Source organism: Dromaius novaehollandiae, chromosome 1, assembly GCF_036370855.1.
Source record: "Dromaius novaehollandiae isolate bDroNov1 chromosome 1, bDroNov1.hap1, whole genome shotgun sequence".
Classification (NCBI taxonomy): domain Eukaryota; kingdom Metazoa; phylum Chordata; class Aves; order Casuariiformes; family Dromaiidae; genus Dromaius; species Dromaius novaehollandiae.
The window spans coordinates 125,936,196-125,947,222 of record NC_088098.1 but is presented as its reverse complement, the minus strand read 5'-3'; the positions used below and the strand labels follow the sequence as shown (position 1 = coordinate 125,947,222).

At 44.2% G+C, this 11,027-nt stretch overlaps 1 long non-coding RNA gene across 1 annotated transcript; it reads left to right on the top strand.

Moving 5' to 3' along the window:
- The first annotated feature begins 7,445 nt into the window (after positions 1 to 7,445).
- On the top strand, positions 7,446 to 10,698 carry LOC135329547 (uncharacterized). The gene is made up of 3 exons (XR_010391033.1): positions 7,446 to 7,567; positions 9,617 to 9,781; positions 10,519 to 10,698. It is a non-coding gene; the product is annotated as an uncharacterized LOC135329547 (long non-coding RNA).
- Positions 10,699 to 11,027: the final 329 nt, after the last annotated feature.

Below are 11,027 nucleotides of genomic sequence, written 5' to 3'. Positions count from 1 at the left end.
CCATTTCCAGAGGGTCATTCCTTCCAGAGCAACATTGTACCTTAGAAATTGCTTGTGCTTCTGCTGAAGTTGTCTTCCTCTGTGATGCGGTGATGTCTCTGGCAGCAAACAATTGTAATGCTGTAAATGAAAGTTGATAACTTCAAAGGGAGGGAGACTCACCACTTCACTTGTTTCATGCCCGCTGGTATCTTTCATCAACAGCAACAACAAAAGCTGGTAGATCAGGTGTTTGCATGAAAGTCCATCTATTTCTGTATGTTTTAGCACAGATTGCTAGGAGTCTGTACTTCCTCATAAAGTTTGTGGTAATATTGTAAATTACTCCAATTTTTTACCAGACTGTTGCTGAAAGGTTGGAAACAGTGCCTCTAAAGAGGCAGAACAGAAGTCCTTGGCAGGACTTTGCTGTCTGAGACTTTGTTTTTTTAATCTTGTCCCCAAGTGGGGAAGTCTCAGGTTTATGGTGAGCAACAGAGGTGGTGAAGAGTTTTGCAGCAACTTTCCCTTCAGTCCAGAACTGAAGCCCCCCCGGCCCCCTCTCCCCCCAAAAATTGGCATCTCTGGATCTTTGCAGCTGATGAAATCACAACACCAGATCCAAGGAGCCCTGGGATTTAAGGAGCATGACATTTGGATCCAGAAACAAACACCACAGCATTGGCTCCTCTCAAATTCAAAAATTATTTATCCAATCTAAATCCAATATACCTATCACCACAATAAGGAGACACCACACAGAGAGTTTGTGAACCATGCACTTAAAATAGTTGGGTACCTGCCAGCTGGGAGGGGGTGAAGAGTGGCTTTCTAAACTCTGTCTCAGCTATAAGAGACTGGACCACCATTTCCAACCAAACAAAGTCTAACCGGCTAAGTCAAATCCCCTACGCTGGGAGAGTAAACTCATCCTTTTGACACAACCTTAAAACAAACTGCAGTCCATCAGATTGCCAATTACTTGGTCCCACGTGAGAGGCAGCAAACTTGTACCTTATTCCGTGATTACTTGTTATCAGATTCAATACAAAGTCCTACAGTGAAACTTAATAGCCCAGAATCAGCTGCAGAACTACATAGTCAGGACATGGCCTTGGTATTCCACATACAACTTACTGGGTAGGCTGCTTTTATTTCTCGGTGTATGGCAAATGCAATCCTCAATATCTCTGTTCACAGAATGAAATTCAGCACTCATCACAATTTGTATTATGTGCCCATGTGGTAAATGAGTGCAAGTTATTTCTGTAACTTCTGAATTAAATCAGCTTTCTAGCTTGTGTTGCATTGCAGTTGGGCTCTCTTCTGCGTGACTGGGTGGCACAGCACATCTTTTGGGACGTATTGGTTCTATTAACATCAGATTCCTTTTCTCAATGGAAAATTTTAAGTTATTCCCACCAGTGACATCACGGCGTTCTCCTCTCCCACAGTCACAAAGGAGTATATTGATAGGCATGACATTTTCCTTTAATGCTTTCATTGTTTCCAGCATTTCATCTGGGCTGTTGTTTGAAGCCAAGAAAACAAGACAAAAGGCTAAGTATGTTAAGAAGGGGACCCAGTCTGTGTGTAAATATGGTGTGAGAGAGAGTCTCTGGCCCCAGGCAATTTCCAGGGAATTTGCTTTCCACAGTGGTTCTCCCAAGTGATTTAGGATGACAGTGTCATTCAAGCACCATGAAGCTGCCAGCTCCTCACTGTAACTTGCTGCAGTCTGATGCTTGGGTATTGTGGCACTATGCAGGGATCTGGCATGGGTTTTTAGAGCCTATTTAAAAAGATATGTGTCAGCTGCATACAAAACCACACTTATGGGAGCTCCTGAAGCCATGCCAGGTTTGCCTTGTCAGCTTCTCAGGATTTGGACACTGCATCTCCAAGGGATATTTGTGCATTCGGTAAAGGGTAGAGAGGAGAAAGGGAATTCAGTCCTTTGCACCTTTCTAAAGTGATAGCAGAGATAAGAGGGGACGTTAGTTTTTCTTGCAATATTGATTGAAGTTCCATATCGTTGTCCTCTTGGACAAATTTTGGCATATGGCAGGGTAAGTGTACTGAGTCTCCTAAACATGTTAATGATCAGGAAGGAGAGCGCTGACCAATATAGCTGATGGAGGTGAGTTCTTGGGCTGAATGTGAGGCGCTCTGTGTTTGGAAACTGCAGCTTCTTCCATAGCAAGGTAGATCTTTTCCACTCAGGAACAAGCACCTCTGTAGATACATCTTCTGGAGTTTCCTGACCCTCCTACTCTCCTCCCTATCTGCTGCTTTAGGTGATTCAATCTTTTCATAAGAATTAGTTTATAGATAACCTGACTGTTATGTATTTCATTAAATATGCCTTAAGAGTTGCTTTGTATCTAAGGAAGTTTCCAGACATCCATATAGACCCATCTTAAACGTTAATTTGTCTGGCAGTCTGGATGAAACAATACTCCAAAGGTTAATAAGCATAAAATGAATGGCTTGGTAAACCTAAGTTAAATGATCACTTGGAAAAGGGAGCAGCTACTTTTCTTTTACCAGCCCTTGCTATTAAACCTGAACAAACCTGCTACCTAACTGCAGAAGAGCCTGAAGAGATAGGGCCCTAATTCTCGTCTCTCCACAGCTTCTGGCCTCTGTCGCACAGGGTGCTTGAACCGTATGATGGACTTCCTGTGCCAGCTGGCCTGTGCTTGGAGAGGTGGCCTGGAGCTTCGCATGAATCGAACCTCTGTTTGTTGAGACATGGCCTTTAAGCACCATGAGCACCTGCAAGCGTGCTGCAAGCTCCAGCAAAGCTAGGAGGTTTCCCCGTTGCCGCAAGGAGCTTGTGCCCAGTGAGACAAGCTGCAGAGCACAGCTGTGCTCACAGTGACTTGCCAGAGGCCAAGACCTGGAGGTGGTGGGAAGACCACTAGAAGTCTTCTGGGGTTTTGCTTTGCCCTTTTCTTTAAAGTGGATTTTTGGGGGTTTTGTGTTTTTTCCCTCGCTTTTTGCAAAATGCATCAGAAAACCCTCTTGGTCTGCTGCCTTTTCGCACCTGAGCTGTGAAGTAGGTGAATGCCTTCTCATGTTCCTGCCACAGACAAATCAACTGATGCTGCTGAGAATGGAGAGGAGGCTGAAACCCCTCCTAGCAGCAGCCAAAATTTCATTTCTCACTCTCTGGTAGCGGCAGCAAGATCAGCTATTGCAGGCAGAGAGGCTCAGTCCTGCTCCCACCCAACCCCAGTGGCTCTCTACTGGAGGTGCAGAAAAGCCAGTTAGGCATCAAAATGCCAGGGTCAGGGAGAGTGGGCAGGGTGGACTAATTATCCCTAACTGCAAAAGTGGTTAGAGACAACTTGCTGCTCTGCAGGTCCCTAAACCCCTGTTCAGCTCTTGAGGCAGGAAATCTTGCCTGAGGCTGAAAAACTTGCCCAGCCTTTTTTAGCTCGTACTGGTCATATGTGACTAACAGATTTTCAAGTACCAGACATTTGATTGCTGCCCACAGTCCTACAGAAAACATGGTGGCGACAACTGTGCTTGTGTCCTGGTGAAATAATAGCATACTTCCAAAAATATTATATTTATAATTTTGATGTCTTTTCCCTCCCCACAAGGCCAACTCAGAAATTAGATCAAAAATCGTTGCAGAGAATCCCCTGTACTGTACATGGACCATTTAATCGAGCTGAGATACTGCTGCAGAGAATGACTCATTTCATTTTGCCTGTTATGAACATGTAAGGGGATCAATTAGTCTGTTACCTTTTTATCTGGGGTTTGTCAGGTGCAGATAGCGTAGTCTGGCTGCAATGGATATGGTGCACAAGAGCAGAAGTTGGACTGAGGTCAAGGAGAGAAGTGGCACATCAGAAAATGAGAGAGAGGGCTGGAGACATGGCTCACGTGTAAGGTTTAGATATGAGAGGAATATCTGGCAGCCAGGCGAGGTGAGGCCAGGCAAAGCCATGGCCTTATTTCAAATGGCCTTTGTCACCTGGCAGCAGCAATTTTATATGCCCTTTTTGTTTTGCTTTTTCAATTGAATTACTTTAAACAAACAGAAGTGAACCAAAATGTCCATGCTCTTTTACCCTCTGATTCTGACTCGGGGAGTTCTCACGTCTCTAATAAACAGCGAAGGACTACTTCCAAGAAGGTGGTTTGTTTCTCTGTGCATAAATGTAAATCTTGGTGGACTGAGTTCTTTATGAAGCCCTGGAGAAGGCTGTGGATATTTTAATCTTAAATGTAACTTTAAGCTTAAATTCCATCCCCAGAGAAGCCATTAGTTCATTTATATCATTAGCTCTGCAGTGTCCCTGCACATGGCAGCTTGCCTGGTGCGGGGCTGTGCTGGGGAGAGTTATGGCAATGGCCAGGGAACAGAGTTGGGGCTCTCATCCTGTCTCTGCTGCTGTGTGGCAAGTTAGAGGAGCCCAAAACCAGTCTTCAGCATGCAAAATGCAGCCTCCTGGGCTTTGGTCCCATCAGCTGTCCTGGAGTCTAGAAAGGTTGGTGTTGCAGTTTTTGTCCTACAGTTGTAGGTGCTATGCTACGTGAGGGCTACATGACAGCTCAGGATCCTGCATATTCATGAGGCTGTCTCCAAAGGGACCCAGGTGATGCCAGATAGGACCTGGAGCATCTCTCCAGTGTGTCCAGCTTGTTCCAGAGCTGCAGATGCTGGGAGACTCACTCCTTGCAGCCCAGAGGTCAGCCAGGACTGGGGACCAGCCAGAGAGTTGGCAGATGCCCCTGGAGCCCAGAGGTTCAAGTGAAAGAAGCCTAGTTTTCCAAAATGACAGGTCACTGCTCCTCCCTGCTCTTTCCATCTCAAGGAAAGGAGACCAATTTCCTTCATGGGGTGATCTGAGCCCTAGGAGTTAAAAGTGCTATTTTGAGAGTTTGGTGATGATATTGTACAAGGAGCTTATGCTTTCAAGAAAGCGCTCTGCCTCAAAGTGTAAAAACTAGACTAATAATGATTTCCTACCTCACACAAGGTGAGACTTAATTAATTTTAAAAACATTTTTAAACCACAACATAGGTGCTAAGTTTTTTTAATTAATATTCCTTGTTCACAATACAAAGCTAATTACTTATGTAAATGGCAGAGAGAGCAATTTTTGTTACTAATTTAATCTTAACGGTTTAGGTAGTACTTACATTTATCTGTACCTCAAAAAAAAAGTGTTGCACAAGATAACAGTTGTGTACAGGCCTTTTTAAAATGTCATTGCTATTATGCTGTTTCAGTCTCATTTCATGCTGAGCTTGTCAAGACCAAACATCTGGCTTTTGCTGTAGCATGCAATGTCTCCTGAATTGCCAACTCACTACCAGTAGGAGGAGGCTCAGAAGAAGTGAGTGGAGGTGGAGGGGAGAAGAAAGGAATCAAAATGGTTTGCTGTAGTTTCATTGTAAGGGACAAGAAGGCAGAAAGGTTTTGTGTTACTGCTGAGTAGGCATAAGCCCATGAGCTCTCAGAGTTAAAGGTATAAAGATCTTCCACGCACATTAATGGGGGATGTCTGCACACCCACTCACCAGAGAGCTCTGGGTAAGCCTCTGGGTATTGCATGGTCTTTGCTAATGCTTCATCTCCCCTGTGATCAGGCCCTATTTCCATAGCTTTTAGTTTTAAAACAAAATAGTGGGAACTGGCAAACATCTTTGACCATTTCCCTCCTGCCCCAAAGCATAGGTTTGGGTTTAGATTGACATAATTATTTCTACATATATATTTGTGTCAGTGGTTTAGTAAGCAGGTGTTCCAGCTGTACGTGCTATGGGAGAGCAATTGTGTCTTCCTAACTGTGTGTATAATATCTAATGTAGAGTGGGCTGTCTCTGAGCGGAACCCCTGGATGTCATGGCTGTGAATATGTTCCATATTTTACTCTAAAGAGAAACTTCTTTAAAAAAACTCAAAAATGAAACCGAAAAATGAGAATATTCTTTGTGGCATTTTCTTCCTGCCAAGTCTGATAAAGTTACAGAGGAAGCAGGAAACCCCCTGGAAAGTCTAACTGTGTAGCTCTAAGTAGATATAGATGGATACTGTAATATATGTAGGAGATATGAAAAGTTTTTAAATACTCTTGTCTCTGCTCCAACTTATCTAGATGCTGCAGTAAACCCAGGCACTTCCAAACCCTTCAATCATATTCACAGCAAAGACTTAAACTAAAGATCATAAAATGAATGGAAAGAATCCCATTTGCCTTCTGCGGGTTTTGAATTGGGCCCAAAGTGGAGTTCAAGGATTCAGTCACCAGGTTTAGGGGTCTAAAACTTAAATGCATTGAAAATAAAATGGCCTCAGTTATGATGATTTTCTTAAAGAAAAGTAGCTCTCTATGAAAAAAACCTGATAGGGCACAAAGTTCAAAGTTGGTATTTGTCACTAGAGCAAAAGTTAAGTCTGAGAGAGTGAGGGATGATTCAAAATTATAACCAGAAGTTGGAAAGGTGTCCGTTGTGATAGTTGAAGCTCAGCTTAGATTTAGATAAAGAACAAAGTTAATTTTTAACTTTAACTAAGATTTTTGCACATTACAAAGACATGTTGCAGTATCCTGTGATGCAGCTTAATGTGAAATAGAAGTATATTTAATGATTTCACTTTTGTCTCAAAAGGTGTGAATCCAAGACTCCGATGTTGACTCTGCCATTGGATTTATGTGTGTCTTATCCATACTTGTCATTGCTTTTCTGACGACTGCAGTTTGCCTCCAGATAAATTCATATTAATAATAGTTCTCCTTCAGATACAGGCACATTAAAAGGGGAGGGGAAACAACAGACAGATTCTCCATCCTGCATGCAAGTGGCCATATGGCAATGGTTCATGTTTCACCTGTGCCCCCCTGTTTGATGGCTCCAGGGGACTGTTGCTTCACTGCCCTAGCTGGGCCCTCTAGCAGGCTGGCAGTTCCCCACTCCATCCTCTCAAAATCTGGGGAGGGTTGGGGAATTTTGTTCCAAGTAATCTACTAGACTTTTCTTTTGTTTGGACTAATGGGCATTTTCTTTCTTGAAATTCCTTTCTAACCTGGACTCATAACTTCTGTAGGCTTCATCTCTTCCTAGTGAGTACATTGTGAGCTGGAAACGAAATTTTTAAATCTCCATTTAAAGCTGTTGCAGGCTGTAAGGTAATTAGAGCTGACAGTGGCTCATACACACCCAGAGCTGTAAATCACTTAAACGTACTGCACATAATTTCCTGGTGCCTGCTGCCCTCGGGATCAGAGCCCCACTGGGGTGAATGTCTTTAAAGCATATAAACAGCTGGGTTTGATGCTCCGTTTTTTGGCAATGGCAATCGGGCCAGCCTCTGTGGAAATGCAGGGAATGGTACAGGCCACTGCAGGGGACACTGACTTTCTGACTTTATGGTATCCTTCCTCCCCTGGAGCCTCAGGGATCTTGTACTTCTGCCATCCTGCAGAACTTGCTATATTTTCTTTCAGATGTGCAGCACAGGTGGAGACTGCCCCCTCAAGCACTCTTTCTTAAATGGGTGAACGGATTGGGAAAGAGTCTCCGAGTGTTTCAGGGCACTTTGTTTCTGCACATTGCCAGGTAAGTTGAGCTGAGGCCTCAAAGGCAGGAGAAAAAAGCTCTTTATTTCATCCCAAGAGATGTTTGTTGTGTTAGTTATGCTAGTGATTAAGTAAAATTTCCATGCATTTTCTAATATGTGCAAATCCACTTTTGGTGTCTTAAAACACAAAGCAAGCAGATCCCACAAGGTGAGAAAACAAAATAGTTTTAGAAAATATCTAAGCAGTTGTTTTTAAATGTTATCTGTCCGTGCAATCGTTGCAACTTCTGTTAAATCACAGAAGGGCCAGCAGCTGTCAGCTGAAAAGCAGCAATTGCCACTTCTGTTACTATTGAACCTAGACCAGTGTGGCAGAACTACTCTCTTCCCATGACAGACACTTATTCTGCAAAGGTTTTCTGTAGATCCAGTCCCATCTGGCTCAAGGAGTTGCCACAGATCTGGATATCTAGGTGAATGTATGTTTGGATTTTCTTTTTTCCTTTTTTTTTTTTTTTTTAATCCTGGGCATGTTATACAATTACAGTGTGCATTTATTTCTGCCCTCACTACTTCCTCTTGAAATTATGCAAGCTGTTTAAATCTCTCTGGCATTTTCATGGGAGAGAAATTTTGGGTGGATTCTGCTATGCAAGTAGCTACATAATTTCCAAACACCCTGATTTCCCTTGGGGGTAGAGGATCAAACACCAACACCATCTGCACATCTCGAGAGGCTTAAGAACTTGGCACCCAGAAAGTTGGCTGAGTGGAAGCCAGCACCCCAAAGGGTAGGCTGGGGATCTCAAAAAGTGAACTAATTAGTCTCCGTGCTTTCAAGCGAGAGAGCCAGGACTGCTTGATAGCGATTGCAACAGATTTCTGTCCTTCAGGAGTTGGGCATGGAAACAGAAGGGCCACGCGAACTAGTAGATAAAAGAAACACCTATCCCAGGTCAATGCTTGCTCTTTGTATTTGTACCTGAAGCATAATTCATCAACAAACAGTTGTTTCACAAAACATTGCTAACTTTGGATTAGGAAACTCTCAAACAAAAATAAAAATAATCTGGATTTAGACATTGCATCTGCTGCAAAGTGACCCTGCCACAGTCTGCACCTGCCTACCTGGCATCTGCTGCAGGAGCCAGGAAGGTGAGCTGCTGCACTGCAGGGAAAGGCCTGCGGCTTGCGTAAGGCGAGGGAGTGTGGATAGACGTCCCTTTCCCTCGGTTTGGATTGGGAATAAAGTTGTACCAGGCCTCTACTAACTCACTCCCCCAAAAATATTTACTTAGGCAAAAATTTCCAAATTTGGACGCTGAAAGGTAGGCTCCAAGATCCCTTCCTACACAACTAAATATAAATGCTCCAAAACAAGCCGGGCCAAATACATCTACAGCGCTTAAGGGAGAGGGTATGAGCAGCAGCAGCCCCGTGTATTCCCCGTGGCTAGCAGGAGCCGTGGTCCCATAGCCCTCAGCAGTGAAGCCAGCCTGGCCGATCCCCAGCGCTTTCCGTTGGCTCCAGTGAGGCTCATGGGAGCTCTGTGTTGCTGAAAATGAAGTTTTCAGCACAGAGTGAACAGAGAAAGGCTGGTTCACTGTGCTCCCCTCAGAGCCCCAGAGCCCCAAGTGCTCTGGATGCAAAGTGAGCAGTCCTTGATCAGCTCCCTCATCTCCACTCCTCTTCTACCTCCTTTCGCAGCTGGGTGGATAAAAATAAGATTGATGACCTTGGATTATTTTTTTCCTCCAAAACTGTCTGTACTGATGAGTCTGTAGGTATTTACGTTTTTTTGGCATGCCAGTGGATTTGCAGAATAAGCAATCTGGAAGGATGGGTAGCAATGAGTTCAGTTCACATTCATGACATGTTTCAGGTGATATTTTCTATTCTTTATTCTATTATTTTTTTCTTCCTCTTGCAATTCAATTCCTTCCTTCAGAGTTTATTTTAGTATTATACAGGAAAAAAAAATGCAACCAAGTGATACTTCAGGAGCAAAAAGGGAAAAAAACCCATCCTAAGCAGTTTACAAAAGCAGCTTGACGAACTTTTGATGGAGCTATGGCTTCCTTTGACAGTGGGCGACTGATCCAGAGAGTCCCAGAGATCCCATGCTTCCAGTGCCAATGCATCACTGCTGCTACTTCCAGGAGAAAATGTGTGTGCTCTGGAAAGATATCTAATGTCTGGCTAGAGCTGCACATGCGGAAATGTGGAGAAAAGATGGCTGAGATGAGCTGCAGGTATAATTCAGTTCTTTGTCCCCTCTTGGGCTTTTTGCGTGAATAAAGCAAGTCTCTTTCTGTCTCAGCTTCCTTGTAGGCAAAGCACTGGTGAAGGGAGGGGACAGGGCAAAGGAGAAGGGAATAGAAAGGACATGTATGGAAGGGGTTGAGGGTAAGAGGTAGACCCAGTTCCCTCCCTTTCCCCACTCATGCACCAAGCTGCAGAAAGTCCTCTTGGATGTACAAAGGTCCCTGCCTTAATTGCTGCTGCACTTCTTTCTGATGATTTGCATTTCTTTTCTGTATTACTTTTTGCAAGGCCACATTTGGTGAGCAGGACAGGTGCAGTATGTCAGAGTCCTGGTCCAGCAAGGTGACGGGAAGAGAAGGGGAACTGAGTTTCCTCAGTCCCCATTAGCACTTTCCCCTCGATGTACATTTGGCTGCCTCTGTTTCTTCTATCGTCTATCTGGCACTTCCTGCTTTTAGTTGTATATCATGATTATCTATAAAATATTTTACTGTTCTAGGCTGGGCTACAATTATAAAATAAACAAGAACACGCAATACTTGCTGATGCATTGTGTATTTTTTGTTACAATTAATTTCAGTCTGGTCTTCTCTCATACTGTGCAGTTTTAGAAGACTTATGTAAAATGGAAGAGAAAGTACTTCAGGCTAAGTGTGTGTATGTGTGCAATTATACTGTGAAATGAAGGCTGCTTTTAATAATACTGGGCGTGATGCACTTTCAGTTTTCACAGTGCTCAGAAGACCGGGCCCCAAGTGCTCTCTGCAGCTGAGCTGGCTCCAGTGCCTCTGTCCCTCTCTGATCTCATTGCTCTGCCTGCGCCACGTGGAGATGATGGCCTTGGGAGCTGGTGCAAACGCAGTGTGCTGCCATGCACCATGCAGACACGTGGCTAGTATCTGTACACGCCTGGTTCGAGTTCAGCGCTGCCTGCACTGCAATTTGGGGCACTGCAGGCGTATGGGAGGAAACAACTCGCATCCTGGAGTTGCCTATTTGTCTCCATGGACTACAACAGGTCAACAAAGGCAGTGAAAAGTTGGGCCTGACTGGCTCAGTTGCAGATGTCTGTACTGTAGAGGTGTAAAATTCCCCCACCTTTGCTGGGGATGGGTCCTGGCTTATGGGCATGTTTGCGCTCAGATAGCAGTGCAGGAAAACCCTCCCCGGCTGCATCCATGGTGATGGCTTGTCCTCTCCACGCTCACAGAAACAGGGAAGCCTTCCCAAAGC